This window comes from Pararge aegeria, chromosome 16, assembly GCF_905163445.1.
Source record: "Pararge aegeria chromosome 16, ilParAegt1.1, whole genome shotgun sequence".
In the NCBI taxonomy this organism is placed as follows: Eukaryota; Metazoa; Arthropoda; class Insecta; order Lepidoptera; family Nymphalidae; genus Pararge; species Pararge aegeria.
Genome location: NC_053195.1, coordinates 14,920,141 through 14,937,770, shown reverse-complemented (window position 1 = coordinate 14,937,770; position 17,630 = coordinate 14,920,141). Strand labels below are relative to the sequence as shown.

The 17,630-nt window shown below is 36.6% G+C and overlaps 1 protein-coding gene across 1 annotated transcript in view; it reads left to right on the top strand.

Annotated features, from left to right (window-relative positions):
* Window positions 1-17,630, top strand: part of LOC120630342 (probable E3 ubiquitin-protein ligase RNF144A) — a 145,785-nt gene that overhangs the window by 19,992 nt on the left and 108,163 nt on the right. The gene's annotated exons all lie outside the window — the stretch shown is intronic.

Here is a 17,630-nt window from a genome sequence, read left to right as displayed (position 1 = left end):
AACCACTCATAATTATACGAACGTGTGTTAAAATTAGTATTAATGCAAGGTATAGGTCTAACTTTCTATACTCATGTGGATAGTCGCATAGCTGAATCTTTGAGCTGAAACTTTAATAACTGACGATATGACCTTACCTTCTTTAGCGTAATCCAAAACTATGCTACCAAATAGAATTGCATACGACAATGTCGGCATGAAGAAGTCACAATGCGTTAGTGATACAATCTCTGGAAATAACTCATATCATAATAATAGTTTTGCGGACTCATTTCATCATATCTACCCATTACCGGCCAACTACAAAGGACGGGTCTCTTCCCACAGTGAGAAGAGTTTAGGCCGTATTCCACCACGCTGGCCTAGTGCGGATTGGTGAAGGTACTTCACACGCCTTTGAGAACGTTATGCAGAACTCTTAGGCATGCAGGTTTCCTCACGATGTTTTCGTTACCGTTGAAGCAAGTGATAATAATTGCTGCGTGCTGGAATTCGAACTCGGCCCCGCAAAAGTGAAGCCGAAGTGCTAACCTCTGAGCTATTTTACCAGACTATTTTATAACGCAATATGTATTTAATTGCAGTTGCGCTGGTCCTATATACCAGTTCACATTAAGTAGATCTTTCTACTGACCACGAGATGGTTGTAAAAATTACGTATAAAAACTTGTCCCACATAGATAACAATAATATATCATCGAAACGAAACCTATTAACCTGATTTTCGTGGGTTTTTCTTACACGTATACAATTGTTACTTCAGATATGTATTATCGATCCATCTTAAAACTAATAAAAAATATATTAAGATCTATGGGAAATATCAGTTTATTCTCCTCTATTGCGAGACGTACGAAAAATAAATTCATTACTAGCAGTTGCCAGCGACTTTGTCCGCGCTTAACTATTTTTAAACGGTACCGTTGATTTACCGGGATGAAAATGTATGTATATAATGTAATGTCAACCTTAGTCAAATACAACCAAAAAAAGAAGTGTGTTTTAAATTGTTATTTATTGATGAAACAGTAAAATGTTCCTGGGACTCCACCATTTCATTTAATATTCACTATGTCATTTAAAATTCTATTTAAAAATCATTAATATCACTTTCACATTTTATAAATATTTTCACTTGTTAAATAGAATAATTGAGAGTAGAAAATTGAAGTTTATCAGCACATGTAAATATAACCTTATCTACTTCCACTACCTAACTTGTAGTGGAATAAAAAAAAATGCATGTTTTTTTTAGTTACCAGGAAAACCGCGTTCATGAATTCTTCTAAAGGAAAAAAACTCAAAGCTCGGATAGCGACTGCCTTTATTATAAAAGGTTTTTATCTAAAATATGATTTATATATATATGAATATCTTATCGGTGGGAAGTACGTTGAGTTATTATTACCTGATAATGCTGTGCGGTGTCACTATTAAATTATAACCATGCAATATTTTATTCATACAAGAATACAATTTATTTTATGTTCATGTATTTTTTCTGGGTACATTCGAATCAAGAGTGTATAGGCATCTTCTAGGCAAGCGCGTCCCATCTTAGGCTGCAATATCACTTACCATCAGGTGCGATTGCAGTTAAGCACTTGTCTATATATTTAAAAAAGCCGTAGAATGTATTGACTTTTATGTTGGTATACAATTTACTAAAGTAGGCGGTTTTTTTTGTTAAAAAATCTCTTACGATTCTGAGTTATTCTAAGATAGTAGCAAGCTAAATTTTCAGGGGTATCAGTTACATTAAACTACCAGCTGATGCCCCAAAACTTCGTCCGCGGTTTTTTGGGCTAGATGAATCCTGCGGGCACCGGACATTTTCCCCGGGATAAAAAGCAGCCTATGTGTTACTCCAGGATATAATCTATCTCCACTCTAAAATTCAGTCAAATTGGTTCAGTAGTTTTTGCGTGAAAGAGTAACAAACATCCATAGATCCTCTGAAAATCTAACATTAAAAAATGAATTTAATTTTGTCCGTCAAGATAAGCTAACTTTATCAGCAAAAAAGATATATATATAGTACTTCTAACTGCCATACTGTTCTTTAAGATTTGCACGATTCTTGGCAGTTTCAATTATTAAACTAGCATTATAATTATGTCGTTATAAAGTCACATATGGCTTCCCCAAACATTCATCATTTTGAGGGACACCATGCTTCCATATTAAATCGGGACAGTCCTCGCGTTATAAAATAAAAACTGAGCGTTTAAATTAAAATTTCGCGATATTTCTTTCAAAGGGCAAAGAATAGATTCCATTAACAGGATTCCAAAAATGGATGGGATTATTTATAATGAATTAGCTGTAAGCCGCTTTTACTATGGTGTTTTACAAATAAATAAATGTATTAATATACTGCGACAATACACACATCGGCATCTAACCCCAAAGTAAGCGTAGCTTGTGTTATGGGTACTAAGATAACTGATGAATATACATTTTTTTAATGAATATAATACATATAATATACAGATAAACACCCAGAAACTGAAACACATTTATGTTCATCACACAAAGATTTTCCAGTTGTGGGAATCGAACCCACGACCTTGGACTCAGAAAGCAGGGTCGCTGCCCACTGCGCCACTCTGCCGTCAATCCTTTGAAAACTGTTTTTTTTTCTTTGTTTAAAAAATTACTGTGTTTGGTTGATTTGTAAGGGAGCAAAGAACAAACAAACTATTCAAAGAAACTTTCATGTTAATAACATAAAGAAAGGAATATACCCATTATTTTTGTCCCCCGGTCCGCACTTGGTGGAATACTGATCATTTTCCTTCAAATTACAGTTACCCTAATCATGTACACAAAACATTATGTCTGAAACATCTTTGTTTTCTTTGCTCATCGCTCGTTATTTTTAATAGTATTTCGCTGTTTATATTTTAACCAATATCTTGTATATAAATTTAAAGCTGATTTTTTCTTCCTAATGATGGTTACCACAATCATATTGACGATATTATATTTGTTATGTCATATAAATTTTTTCCTCTTGGTTTTCTTTGGGTTTTATCTATTCGTGCTCTTTGCCCGGGGTATTCCGAATTGCCATTATTTTTACCTCCTTACCTTTTTGAATATGATTGATTGACGTTTAGTTTAAATTATTAAACTGGTAATTTCCATAGGTACATAATAAGAAATTAATATAAAACTTAATTAGCTTATGATCTTTATTACTCTACATGTTACGACTCTCTCACTCTCTACGCAAGTTTCGCTCTGATTACGCGATTATAATGAACAATTGCTCATTGAAAATTATTTTTTAATTAAATAAATAAATATACTAGGACAATACACACATCGTCAGCTAGACCTAAGCGTAGCTTGTGTTATGGGTACTAAGATAGCTGATGAATATTTTTTTATGAATATAATACACATAAATACTTACAATATACAGATAAACACCCAGACACTGGAAAACATTCATGTTCATCACACAAACACTCTCCAGTTGTGGGAATCGAACCCACGACCTTGGACTCCGAAAGCAGGGTCGCTGCCCACTGCGCCACTCGGAAAATCTTAATTATAACAATTATAAGCCCTTCTGAATTACAAGCGTATTATATAACAATCTTGAGAGTTGTTACATTTTTAAAGAATGTCTTGTAACTCAGTGTGCCTCTTGGCAAAGCATCTCTAGCATTTTCCGTTGAGTTCTGTCTCGCGCTACCCTTCTCCAGTGAATTCCAGCCGTTAGTTTCTGATCATCCGCCCATCTCACTTGCAGATCTCCTCTACTCCGCTCACCATGTTTGTGTGGTTGTACTCCATTTGTTTGTCCCGAATCATGTGACTGGTTAATCTCCATTTCACTTGGTCTATTCAAGTGAGAATATCGGCTTCTTACGTTTTTTGGTTACATTGCTTGACTTTGTCATGTTTCCTTTTTTCTTGAAATTATCCTGCTTTGCGCGGAGTATAGCAAATAATGTTCATTGTATATCATGGAGTTCCGGAAAGTAACGCCTGCTTCTATCATACAATAAGGCATACCTACCGGTTGTTATGGACAACTTACAAATTGATGGAGACGGTCATCATCATCAGCATCAACGCACAACCGGCACGTGCTCCTTTCAGAATAAGTAGTGATTCGGCCGTAGTGGAGCTGGCCAAGAGTTGTTTCGTAGACTTAACACGCATTTTTTACTCAGACATGTTTCCTCACGACTTTTTTCTACAACGTTAAAGCGAGTAATTTTTGTTGCTTATAACGTACCTACATAACTCAGCAAAATTGGAGGTAGGTGTCGGAAATCGACCTCGATCTACCCAAGCAAGAGGTGTTTGCCCAAACTAAACTTACCGCAGCATGCACCATGCTAGACGCCCGGGGAAACCTTGCATACTTTTCGGTCGTCAACCAACCCCTCCCCGGTGCCGGTGCTACCGCGCTAGAGGGGATTGGATAAGGCTTGGAAACCGTGTGGAAATCGTACGGTATTCATTAATAGTTACGTGCTCAGTGAGCTCCTTGACGAGGTGGACGGATGAGATCAGGCCAGTCGCAGTTAGCCGCTGGACCCAAGCGTTAAAAGACAGTAGTATTGGAAACTACCTACAAAACCTAATGACGTCCAGCAGTGGACGTCAATTCGTTGATATAATGATGACGGGCTCAATAATTGCCACCATCTTCATCCCCCACCGTGTACGTCCAACGAAGCGGATGATCATCTGCAAGCAAAGAAGACTGAAGCGTGGTCCAATCGGCTTAAGAAAAGATAAACACATGAATGAATGAATGAATACACTTTTATTGTACACCACATAAACATAACAAATTAAAAGTAAAGTAAAATTAACAAAAGGTATACAATTTGGCGGCCTTATCGCTACATAGCGATCTCTTCCAGGCAACCAAAGGCGTTAAAAACAGCTCAAGAAGAGAGGTAGGTGGTGCATTTAACTGTACTGGTACTGTGTTGCAAATAAACATGCATAAACCTATATATACAAATATAATATGTACATATAACAAACTTACAATAAAATATATAGATAGTGATAATAATTAATATATACCTATACTAGCGACCCGCCCCGGCTTCGCACGGGTGCAATGCTGATACTAAATTAAATACACTACAGAAAAACTATGAACGTTGTATATAAAAACATAGCGGCCCGCTCCGACTTTGCACGGGCATAAAATATATATGCTTATGTCACTCAATGAAAACATGATTAAAATCGATCCAGTATTTTTGATTCATTCATTACTGCCCTTGGCCTGCACGCATTAAATTTGGAGTAAAACAATGGATTACGACATTAAAGTCAGGAGTATCTGCTGGAATACTCTCAATCGCAGTTTTGAAAGACTGTATATAGTAATTATGAGAATGTAACATATCTTGCAGAGATCTAATTAAATCTCTATCAATTGGTTGTGCAACACTTGAACACCGCGTAGATGCTTGTGTGTCTGGATCTGCAATAAAATATATTTGCAGAAATTTGTGATCATCGGGTCGAAGTGGTAGCAAGCTCCCAGCTAAGTGGTACACTTGCCCTTGAATTTTAAATGTAGGCATGAACCCACGCTCAACGACTTGCTTACTCTTAAAAGAGGTCATTTGAAATGCGTTATTATAACGGCGTATATTGCGCATGAATTGTTTGGATTTCTGATGATCACCCGTAAGAAGAGAGTGAAGTGGTTCAGGTGGAGGGAGAATTTCTTCTAATTTGACTTTTCCTTGTAAGCAACACATGCCTTTTGATTCGTCCTTGAATTTCAATGCCAAGCAATATTCACATACTACTGACATAGTACCTATTGATACTATACGATCGTCCTTGTAAGAAATCGAAGGATCGTAATACATGGCAGAATTTTCTTTATTTACCCATGAATTAGTAACTCGTGCTGATGATTCTCTGGCTCTCTGTATTCGATGTCTATCCCTATCTCGACTGCGGCGAACCTCACGCTCTACTGAAGATTCTCTCTCTCTATCAGCTCTATATCTATCCCTAAGCTGACTGAGTCGAGCCTCACGCTCTACTGACGATTCTCTATCTCTCTGAACCGAATGCCTATCTCGATCCCGGCTGCGGCGAACCTCACGCTCTATTGAAGATTATCTCTCTCTCTCAGCTCTATATATCCCTAAGCTGACTGAGTCGAGCTTCACGTTCTGTTGACGATTCTTCATCTCTTTGTGAACGTACTCTTCTAGCATTCACTGAACTACGACCTATGTTCGAACGACGACGTCTTCCAGACATGACTTTATAATTTCTGAACAAAGTTGACTCAGTTCTAGACTTATGTATGATTACCTACCTATGAACAAATTGCCATATTATTGGTACCTATGTGCCGCAGTAAAAAACATCTAAATACTTACCATTTAGACACAAATGATAATCAACAATCATAAAAAACAAAAGACATTTATTCTATTATTTTCTTTTTTTTTACTGAAATAACTTAAACTACGATTTTAATGAAATCAACTTAAAATACGATTTTAATTAAATTAAAAACACCTAAACCATTATTTGCCATGCGTGTGACTAAAAACAAAAGATAATCTACAATCATCAAGAACAAAAGATAGCTATATTCTATTAAGTTTTTTTTCTGAACTTACTTAAGATTTTTGAAAATAATTTCCTTATTATTAAATTAATTGATTATTATTTATCGTAACTTATAATTATTAACTGATACGTTGTCGCGCTGAAAAGCACGTTTTTATCAAGTACTGTTATTTTCCTCGCTAGAGAGCTCCGATAATAAACGCGTCCGATTGCTGCTAAATTCAAAGTGCTACAGGGAGAACCGCGGCCTCCGACGCGCTATTTATAGGCATGCCTCCCCGCACTGCCCCGTCCGACCGGTACCGCCCGCCGCAAACGCAAATTTTAAATTTGTAATATCTCCGAAAATATTTGTTTACTTTACATGCTGTAAGGAACCATATTGATCTATATTAATTGCACACTGTATTTAAGGTACTTAATTCGATAAGGATTAATGCCGTATTGCTTAAAAAAGCTTCGTAAATAAGCCATTTTTCACGTAAAAAGTAAACAATAAAAATGGTTAATGTGGGATATCCCTAAAATATAAACATATACCATCGCGGACTTTTTTGTAGACCTTTTTATGGTGTACAATACTGTGGTACATTAATTTGATCTAACTCGTAGGGTTTAGGCAGCGTTTTTGCCAAATTGCTAAATAAGCCCAAAAAAATAGGTTAATTTACGACATCACGTTAGAAACCTCTAAAATTAGCAATGTTGCCTTAGTATATGATGCATGTATTATACATATAAACCTTCCTCTTGAATCACTCTATCTATTGAAAAAAACCGCATCAAAATCCGTTGCGTAGTTTTAAAGATTTAAGCGCACATAGGGATATAGGGACAGAAAAGGCGACTTTGTTTTATACTATGTAGTGATAATTAATATCAATAATAAATAAATATATACAATATTGTCAAACCACAAATAAAACAGAAGGGAATAGGCAAGTGTGTGGGATAAGGAAAAATATTTGCATTGCTTCGGTATTCATCCGTGTATATGTACGCACATATCCTTAGTATTCAATATCAAACAAACGGTCGTTTGTTATTCTCCGCCCACCGCATCTGTACCAACTGTACACACGTCGAATAGCAATATGCACCCGTAATATGTTTCATTATGCCGAACGTGAAATATGTACAAGGTGCTGACTGCTGATGCTTACAAGTAATATGGTGGCACCGATACAACTATGAGAAATTTAGTTTGTTTCAAATCAAATAGATTTATCTTTGACATCACTTACTTATATTTAGTGTCGCTGCTGCGATGGGTGCAGTTTAAAAAGATATTATGAAAATTAAGCTTAATTTGCTGTAGTCCGCGAAAAGCAGGAGAATCTTTATGGTGTAATTTAATATTAAACCTAAAGTTATTGTCTATGCTCGGCCGATTTGTGGCACGAGCTCCCCGGCCTAGGTCTTACAATTAATTCCCATAAAACATATAAAATAATAATAAAATATTTGTGGCAAGAAAAGGTATTGCGTCGTGACGCAAAGCTAGCCTCCGAATTTGCTGCGCCGACGTAACTTGAACATTGATGCGATACGGCCGCTTCGTAGTTAACAGGCAAACCATGGCTATCCCGTGGGTATGCCTTGCTCAACAATGTTGTGTTGTGTGCTGCAACAATTTATCATTTTATTTTGTAAATTTGCGTAAATATAAGTGTCAAGGTATGGAGCCCAGGGTATCAAGTGCATTCAGATAAAATTAAACGCATCCAAAGAAGATTCTTGTATCACTTGTCTTATTTCCACAATATTTTGTTTTTCTTTTCTTAGTAATTTATATTTTTTTTGTTATATTATTCTAAATTTGTTTTTCTAGCTGTTTGCAGCAGCCTTATGTACCCAACGGATTTGCATGCTATGTTCGCATCGAGAAGGCACAATTGTATACACATGCCAAATGTCCTATAGTTTATATTAGAGTAAGCAGTTGATTGTCAGTTTTGCGAACTAAATAAAAAAAATCAGTCACCTCAGTACCCATAACACAAGCTACGCTTACTTTAAGACAAGATGGCGATTTGTATATTGTCGTAGTTTATTTGTTTATTATTTATAGTGAGAGTGTAATTGAACAGTTTCAAAAAAACACTTAAAAAAATATCAATCTGTATGGTAAAAGTAAATAGGTACTACTTCTAGTTACTTTGTTATACATTTTAAATAGTTTTGGTTGTATAATATTTACTATGATATTTGTTTATTTTTTTAGTTTATGGATTTGTATAATAATATTATAAATATAATAGATTAATAAATAAATATACTAAGACAATACACACATCGCCATCTAGCCCCAAAGTAAGTGTAGCTTGTGTTATGGGTACTAAGATAGCTGATGAATATTTTTTTTATGAATAAAATACACATAAATTCTGAGAATATACAGATAAACACCAAGACACTGAAAAACATCCACCAAACATTTTCCAAACAACAAACATTTTCCAGTTGTGGGAATCGAACCCACGACCTTGGGCGCAGAAAGCAGGGTCGCTGCCCACTGCGCCACTCGGCCGTCAATTATATGTTGTAGATACCCCCTACCAAGCGTCTATAGTATTTTCTTCTACGTCTTCGGTTGCCTGGAAGAGACCGCTATATATGGTATGGTAAAGCGTGGTAACGCCTTCGAAGGCACACATGTGAAGGCAAAGTTAATGACCTATGTAATACTTAGCGGTCGTAAGAACAATGAAGATACTCGATTCTTGACCCACATCGGTTAAACAGTGGTTTTAAACTTTTAGTACCTACAGCGTACCGCGTTCGACCTCGGATAATTATACGCTATAACTTAATACAACAAAAGCCATTACAAAAACAGCAGAACTGGAAATTATAAGCAACTAGCTTTTGCGCACGTTCTTCGCCCGCGCCTGTTAAGTTTTTTTTCTTTAAACCCCGTGGGAACCGGCCGTTTTGCTGGTATCAAAAGTATGCTATGTTACTCTCCGTTATTTTAACTAACTCTATGTCAAAAATCAAGTTGATTGTTTGCTAAGTTAGGGCGTGAAGGAAGGTCAAACAAAAAAACAAACGAGCAAGTGGCTCACCTGATGTTAAGTGATCACCGCCGCCCATAAACATCTGCAATGCCAGAGGAGCCTCCGATGTGTTGCTGGCTTTCAAGGAATTTTTTTATCCGCCCCTCGAATAACCGTAGATAATATTTTTGCGGAAACACATCGGATGGGAGTTTGTTCCACAATTTGCAAGTGCGCGGTAGAATGATCTGGTATTTCGAATAGTAGAAGAATACTTAGGCAATCAGATGATGAGGGTGGAATTTATTTCTACAGCGTGAGGTGCAGTCAAAGAACAAGGAAGGAGGTATCAATGCACAACTCTCCAGAACACTCTCCATTACAGAGTAGATAGAACACACAAAGGGAGCTAACATCTCTTCAAAAAAAAAAAACATTTATTTCAAGTAGACTTACTTCACAAACACTTTTGAAACGTCAAGTATGTATGTTTGTTGTGACTCTACGCAGCAGATATATTAGTAACGCTTTAACGGAATACTATAGAAAATCCTGCGGGAACCACTCGTATTCCTGGGATAAAAAGGGGTCTACGTTTCTCTACTTTTGACTAACTCCATGCCAAATATCTAGTTGATAAATGGCTTAGTTACGCGAGGACAAACAAACAAACATACTTTCGCATTTGTTATTTAAATATTTCCAAAATGGCTGTTTTCAACTATACCAAGATAGTTAAAGTTACAGCTCCTCTTTCAGTGTACCTTCCTATGGCTGCATCGGCAGGTACTTTCAGTCGAGTGTGATCGACATCAACATCAATGGCCCATTGAAGTCCACTGCTGGACTACAGGCCTCTCCCAACGAAGGGGTTTGCCCACAGAATGAAGACCATACAGAACTCTCATTCAGCCATTATTGCATGCAGTTTAATGTCCAAAACAGTAAAGAACTCCCCGCGCACGTCGCACTTCACACCCGCGTAATTTTGCTAGTTCACAAACTTTTATGGTAAACGTTTAGAACATTAGAGGTAAAATAATTACTGTCAAACACTACTAAAGTGGAGTGGTTTTTGATGCTCTTAATTCTGTGGGTATGCCCTTCACCACGCTGCTGTGCAGACGGGTTGGTGATCGCATAGATGGTAGAACAAAGGATGCTGCTGCTTTATATCCGTTATATTCCCTTAGTCGCCTCGTACGAGACCCGCGGGAAGGGAAGGGGTGCAGGTGCCAACTGTATTCGGGTCTGCCGTCACCACACGTACCACGGTACAGGGATCGCGGGTTACGTTCACCACGAACGTAAAGCGCTAATTTTTCACTGACAAGTGCGAATAATCCTCGCGCATCGAGGTTTTCGCACCTTCGAAGCAAACGTATGAATATTTGTTTGGTTAAATAATTACGGCGGCTTCGAAACAAGTATAATTGCAAAGGTTTTTAAATATTTTTCCATTGATTATTGTTGACTTAAAAAAAACTGCTGGTTTGAGAAACGGATCCATCTTTTTTAGTCAAACCTAACCTTTATTAACTGCAAAGGTATATTTAAAATTCCATCATCTTGTATGGCGCAGAAACGGACCTTATGACATAAAAAAATTGATTTGTAATTTTAATTGTAAGTGTAATTTAATGAAAGTCAATAATACTCTTAATTAGTAAGTATACTCAAGACTTTAATAATAATAAATAGTTAATTTAAATTGTAAATAGAAAAGAATTAACTAATTAATTATTTATGTAAATAGATAAAACAGGTGCTACACAAATAATATTATTTACAATGCCACGGAAAAAATCAAATATCGGAAGATCAACGAGAAATACGAAGCAACAGGCAACCAGAAGAACTACAGAAACACCGCAACAACAAACAACACGATTAGAAACAAACAGACTTCGAGCTTCGTCTTTGAGAGCTAATGAAACAGATAGTGAACGTGTTGTTCGAGTTACAGACCTACGATCAAGAGCGTCTTCATCAAGAGCTGCCGAAAAACCTGACGAACGAGCTCAACGTTTGGTGATCAAAGATTAAGACAAAATCAGTTAAGAACTAAAAAATTAATAATTAATTTAACTTCACACTTCTATTAAATATAGAGTATGAAACTGAAATAGATTTTTTTTTATCAATATAACCTGTTTTTGTCTTTATTATTTATAAATAAAAATAACATAAATTAAGCTGTCATTTCAAGCTGAGAAATTATTTTAATCGATTTTTAATTAAATATAGCTACAATTTTAATCTACATTTAATCATTTATTATTCACATTTCTTATTTACAATTATCGTTTTATTTTAATTCATTTTTTTTAAATATAAATTTAATTTTATCTTATATTTTTAGAAAGAAGTTTATTTTATGAAAAATCCCTAATTTTTTTTTTAAATTAAATTTTATCTTTTAAAACATTAATTACATCTAAACGCGAGTGATAATATCATTAATAATTACCATGTCCAAGCTTTTGGTTGTACAGGATATTGCAATAATTGTCTCTGTTTCGTCAACGTAATCTTAGAAAATATTTTTTTTTATTTCAAACGCACTTCATCGATTAAAAAACTAAAAGTTATCATTTTTGCTTTAGTACTCACCGATTACTTGATTGGTAATTGTATATGACCAATTATTTTCACCAAACGCATTATCAGCATAACTGCACAAATTTTCGAAAGTATACCTAACCTACCCTTTTTGCGTAAAATATTTATTGAGCAGCTGATAACTTGTATATTATCAAAATATATAAAAGGCAAAGGTCACTGATCTATCAACACACAGCTCGAACCACTTGACGGATTGGGCTGAAATTTTGCACACAGATAGTTATTACAACGTAGGCGTCCGCTAGGAAAGGATTTTTTTAAATTCCATCAGGGTTAAATATGGGATGAAAGTTTGTAAAAAATTCTTCATTTATCAATTTATTTTTCAAGCTACATCAATTAAACTTTGATTTTAGGTTTTCGATGTATAATAAAGAAATACGTATTTCATAGGGGATCAAAATTTATATGAAAGTTTCTGATTTTCTAAGTAATTTCCGTTCATATTTTTCTATAAGCAGCAAGACCTTTTTTTAACCATTTGTAGTAAATTTACCAAATCAAAAATAAAACTTAACGTGAGCGAAGCCGCGGGCAAAAGCTAGTATTATATATATTCTTTTTTATATTATATGTGTAAGTATATTTTATTTAATGTATTATTATTTATCTAATTTTTTAATTTATGTTTATTATTTAAGTATTATTTTGTGTACACCCTAACTCTTCTTCTTAATTTCATTTACTTTGGTAGGTTGCCTGGTAGAGATCGCTTTTAAGTGATAAGGCCGCCTATTGTACCTTTTCTTTCAATTGCGTTTTTTTATTGCGCAAAAAGCAGGGATTTGATTTTGATTTGATGGACCACCTACGCCAACAAGAACGCTGCCTAGATACCTTCCATACCCTACATATGCCTTGCTTAGGTTGAAGATGATAATGAGCTTTTTGTGACATACCTCGTCCGGTGAAGTACAATCGCCATGTTTATTTCTGCCGCTAAGCAGCATTGTCGCAATGCTGTGTTCCGGTCTGAAGGGCGTGGTTGCCGGTGTAATTACAGGCACACGAGGTTCACCACTTACGCCTCAGATTGATGGACACAGGGCGGCATTTTGCAGAACGTGCTCATTGCATGCCCTGTTCTTCTTCTTTCTCTGGGCTTGTCTCCGCACTTGGTCGGCCGGAACCTTCCGTTGTACGTAGTCCCACTTGTACGGCTCCCCGCTGGGTCACACCAGCGATCCGAGCTCACTCCAGAAGCTTAGCAGGCCGCCCAGGTCGCCATGTGCTTCAGGGAGTGATGCTGAGGAGCCAAGGTATGCTGCGCGTTGCTCTGCTACTCCTCTACATTGGAGCAGTACGTGAGTCGGTGTTTTATCTGCCTCCATGCACGCTCTGCACAGAGGACTGTCGGTTATACCTTAAATGAAAAGGTGTTTGTTTAGTTGGCAATGAATGCCCTGTTATCATGCTTACTACCGTCCTTAGTTTTTGCATGCACTGTTGCTCTGTCTATAGTCGATGGTTTCCACTAAACATCAGGCGGGCCACCATCTTGATCCGTCAATTATTACTATAAGAAAAAAAAACTTATTTTCTACTATTTTCAGGATAATAATTAGCCCTTAAATGATTTCTATATAGACTTGGTCCGTCAAATCTATATATATAAAAGAGAAAGTGTGTGGGTATGTTCCGTATAGGCTCCGAAACGGCTGGACCGATTTCAATGAAACTTTCAGGGAATCTCCGGATTGACCTGGCGAGTAATCCTGTAATGTTTGGTGACGATCGGAGCACTCCTATTTTTGATCTGTCAAATAAAGCTTTTATTTACTATGATGATATTCTATTGTTGGTTGTACATGGGTGTAGATAATGATCTTCACCCGCTCGAGAAGAGAAAAGAAGAGAATAAATACGGGGAGAAATGAATGATTTAATATATTATGAGACTTTAATTAAAAATTTAATGTAAGTTTATTGTTTAAATAAAATAAAGCAAAATCTAGCCCGGCGAAGCGGGCTGGGTACGCTAGTATTACTATAAAAAAAGGATTAAAGGAAGTTTGTTTGCGTAAAATGGAAGGACAGCTGGACAAATGAGGAAGTCCTTAATGCCCAGTCTCAAGTCTACTAAAACAAAGACGCTTGCGCTGTATATGGGCTACGTACACCGTATAGAACCTTCTTGTTGGCCTTGGCAGGATGTTCTTGGTTATTTAGCGTATGCTAAAAGGCCATTGGGCCGATCGCTTTAAGATTTAAATACTGCGCTATGAGGATGACACGACCAAATTCAACGAAGACAAAGTCAAAGTCCAATTTTTCTTTATTCAAGTTGGCACATAGAAGGCACTTTGCTGCGTTCATTACATAGAAAATATGTACATAGTAGTGAGTAGTGATGGCGATAACTACATGCGTAAACCTAATACTCAAGCAACGGGGATTCCAAAAGCGGCCTTGGTCTAGGAAGAAGCCCACAACAAACTTAGCCGAATGTCCTTTTTGTTATCACCATCTCACATTGCCATTTGAAAATATTTAAGGAGCGGGATGCTCCTTAAATATTAGGGCAATAATTCACAACCAAGCTTTTTTTATCGTTTACGTAATCCTTTATACTATAATTAGACATTTGTAGACGCTTGCGGGCAGCGACGTGCACTCCATACATGCACAAAAGTACTGCTTACCCTAACATTTTCAAATAACTGGCAACGGAGGAGGATTTTGCCGTTTTATGTCATTTCACTTCTTTATGATTACCCTTGTCCTATGCACGCCACTGCTTGCGGAAGGAAGAGATAAATAGCGTTAGAGTAATGCCGTATTTATGATGAAGCTTGGTATCGTGTTCTCTCTCAAAAAAGGATAAGAAGACATACGACGGGTATTTCTGATTGCGCCGAAGGGTTTAGCTGCCCTATTTGCGGCCTTAAATGTTATTCGCTCATCGGCCTATTGAGCAAAAGCCGTACAAAAAAATGTCGCTTAGACAGTGTTTCAATCGTCTCTCAAGACGTACACACCAATGTTATTTGAGCTGCCATCACCATCATTATCGACCCATTCAGACACATAAACAAGTTTTCATCATAATTGTCATCACTTCAACCGATTGAAGTCCACTTCTGGACATAGGTCTTCTAAAAATACACGGTCCTGGGCCGCTTGTTTCTAGCGGCTTCCAGCGGCCCATTTGATGTCATCTGTCCACCTCGTTGGGGGCCGTAATGACGACATTCCAGCACCTTCGAACCCCAACGTCCATCGATTCTTCAAGTTATTGGCCCCGTCCATTTCCACTTCAGCTTTGCGACTCGCTGAGCTATGTCGGCAACTCTGGTTCTTCTACAGATCTCCTCATTTCTGATTTTATCACGTTGAGATACTCCCAACATTGCTCTCTCCATCGCCCGCTGAGTGACTCTTGAGTCTTATGAGGCCGATAATAATGTCGCTTAAACAAGTTTTACGATGATATTATTTCCAAAACGGCTGGTACTTGAAAGAAATATAAAAAGAGCTAAATCCGACACTCCTTTCGGAAACTCCATCGTCGCGTAGGTATCATGCGGCGATGATCGATCACTTAACAAGTAAGTGCGAACCGGCTTGATTGACAGGTCAACCGGAACACGCCAACGGTCAACTAAGGTCGACGATATATAGTAGCACATTCTACTGAGTACTCCGTTGAGAAACGAGAATGAGTTTATAATGTTACTAAAAATTATTGCGGGTACACAATGGTCGATCTATGACAAAAAATTATAATGAAAAAAAATTAAAAAACAATTTTTTTTTACATAATAATAAAAAATGTCAGTAGCATTACCGCGCTGTTTAGCGATGGACAATCTTTGGGTAAACAATTTTTTATTTCTAATATAATATTATGAGCATATATATTAAATTATTATTATTATAAATAGTTATGATAATAATAATTATAATAATAATAAATATTTATTAACCACAATAACTAAATTACAACATACTACAAGAGGACAGAGAAAAAGAAAAAAAAAAATTTAGGCGTATGTTGCGTCGTTGTGGTCAACGGGTCACCTACTCAGCTCTGTGCCGCAGCACCATGGCATTAAATGCCAAGGATTACTACAACGATGATTTTCAGTAGTGACCAAAGGTCACGGGTTTTCGCGGACCGGCAGCGACATGGTCTGACGTAGTGTTTGTATATTCTATGGGTAAGTTATTGATAATTAACGAATATAATACAAACTCTACGTCCTTATAACTTAACAATAATTACAAACATAAATTTTGGTCTACAAAATAATAATAAAAGAAGTTCGAGTAGAATCTATTTTCTTTAATATTTCATTGAAGGAAATAGGATTACAGTTGCATTAGACGCAATTGGATCGTACAAATCTTTAAGTGGTGATAGATAGTGAGTAGGACTTCTACTTCACTTTGGCGGGAGCGAGTTCGAATCCCGGCACGCACCTGTAACTTTTATGCCACCTCGTTACCGCACCAAGTTATGTGCGATTTAAGCAATTAAAATATCACTTGCTTCAACCGTGAAGGAAAATATCGTGAGAAAACCTGCATGTGAAAGTTCTCCATGATGTTCTTAAGCGTGTGTGGAGTCCACCAATCCGCACTGGGCCAGTATGGTGGACTACGGCGTTAACCCCTTCTCACGGTGGGAGGAAACCCGTGCCCTGTAGGGGGTTGATATTTTGTTGACGATGAACTCCATTAAAGCTGGATGACTTTGATGATGGATGAAAACTTTCACTTCTAATCTAACCTTTGAATGGTAATTCGAGCAGCCTAAAAAAATATCAGTAGTACATTAAGGAAACTGCGGGCACGGATTCATTTCCCTGACTTTAATTACCAATTCTTAGTTTTTGCTGTACCTACCGAGGAAGTATAATGTAAAGAATTGTGTTTTTAAGAGTGCATTGTGAAGGAGGGGGATATTAAAGTTAAATTGAGCGTAAGACTCTTTTCAGAACGGTCATTTCTGAGGCTTTTTAGGGTTCCCTCCCTACCAGAAGGGTCTTTTTTTTATATTATTCCACCACAGGTTAGCCCTTAGGTTTAAAGACATTTATTCTCAAAAGAAACTTAAGTTTCACTTAATGAGAAATTAAAAATTAACATAAAGAAGTGGTAATATTATCTAGTTTAGTGTGATACAAAAACAAAACAAACACAAGAATACAAAAGTGCGTTTATAAAAAATTTAAACAATGCTTTTTTAACTTGTTTTTAAACGATATAAAAGATTTCTCGCAACAAATTTCTTTGGGTAGACTATTGTATAGTAGTGCTCCCTCAACCTGTATAGTTTAACTGCCATACTTAGTTCTAGTCTTGGGTAATCTTAATTTATGCCTATTTCGTGTATTTAGATGTGATTTAGTTTTAAAAGTAATTTGTGTATGTATGACTTCGGTAAGTATTTTTCTAACTAGTATGCATGTTTTG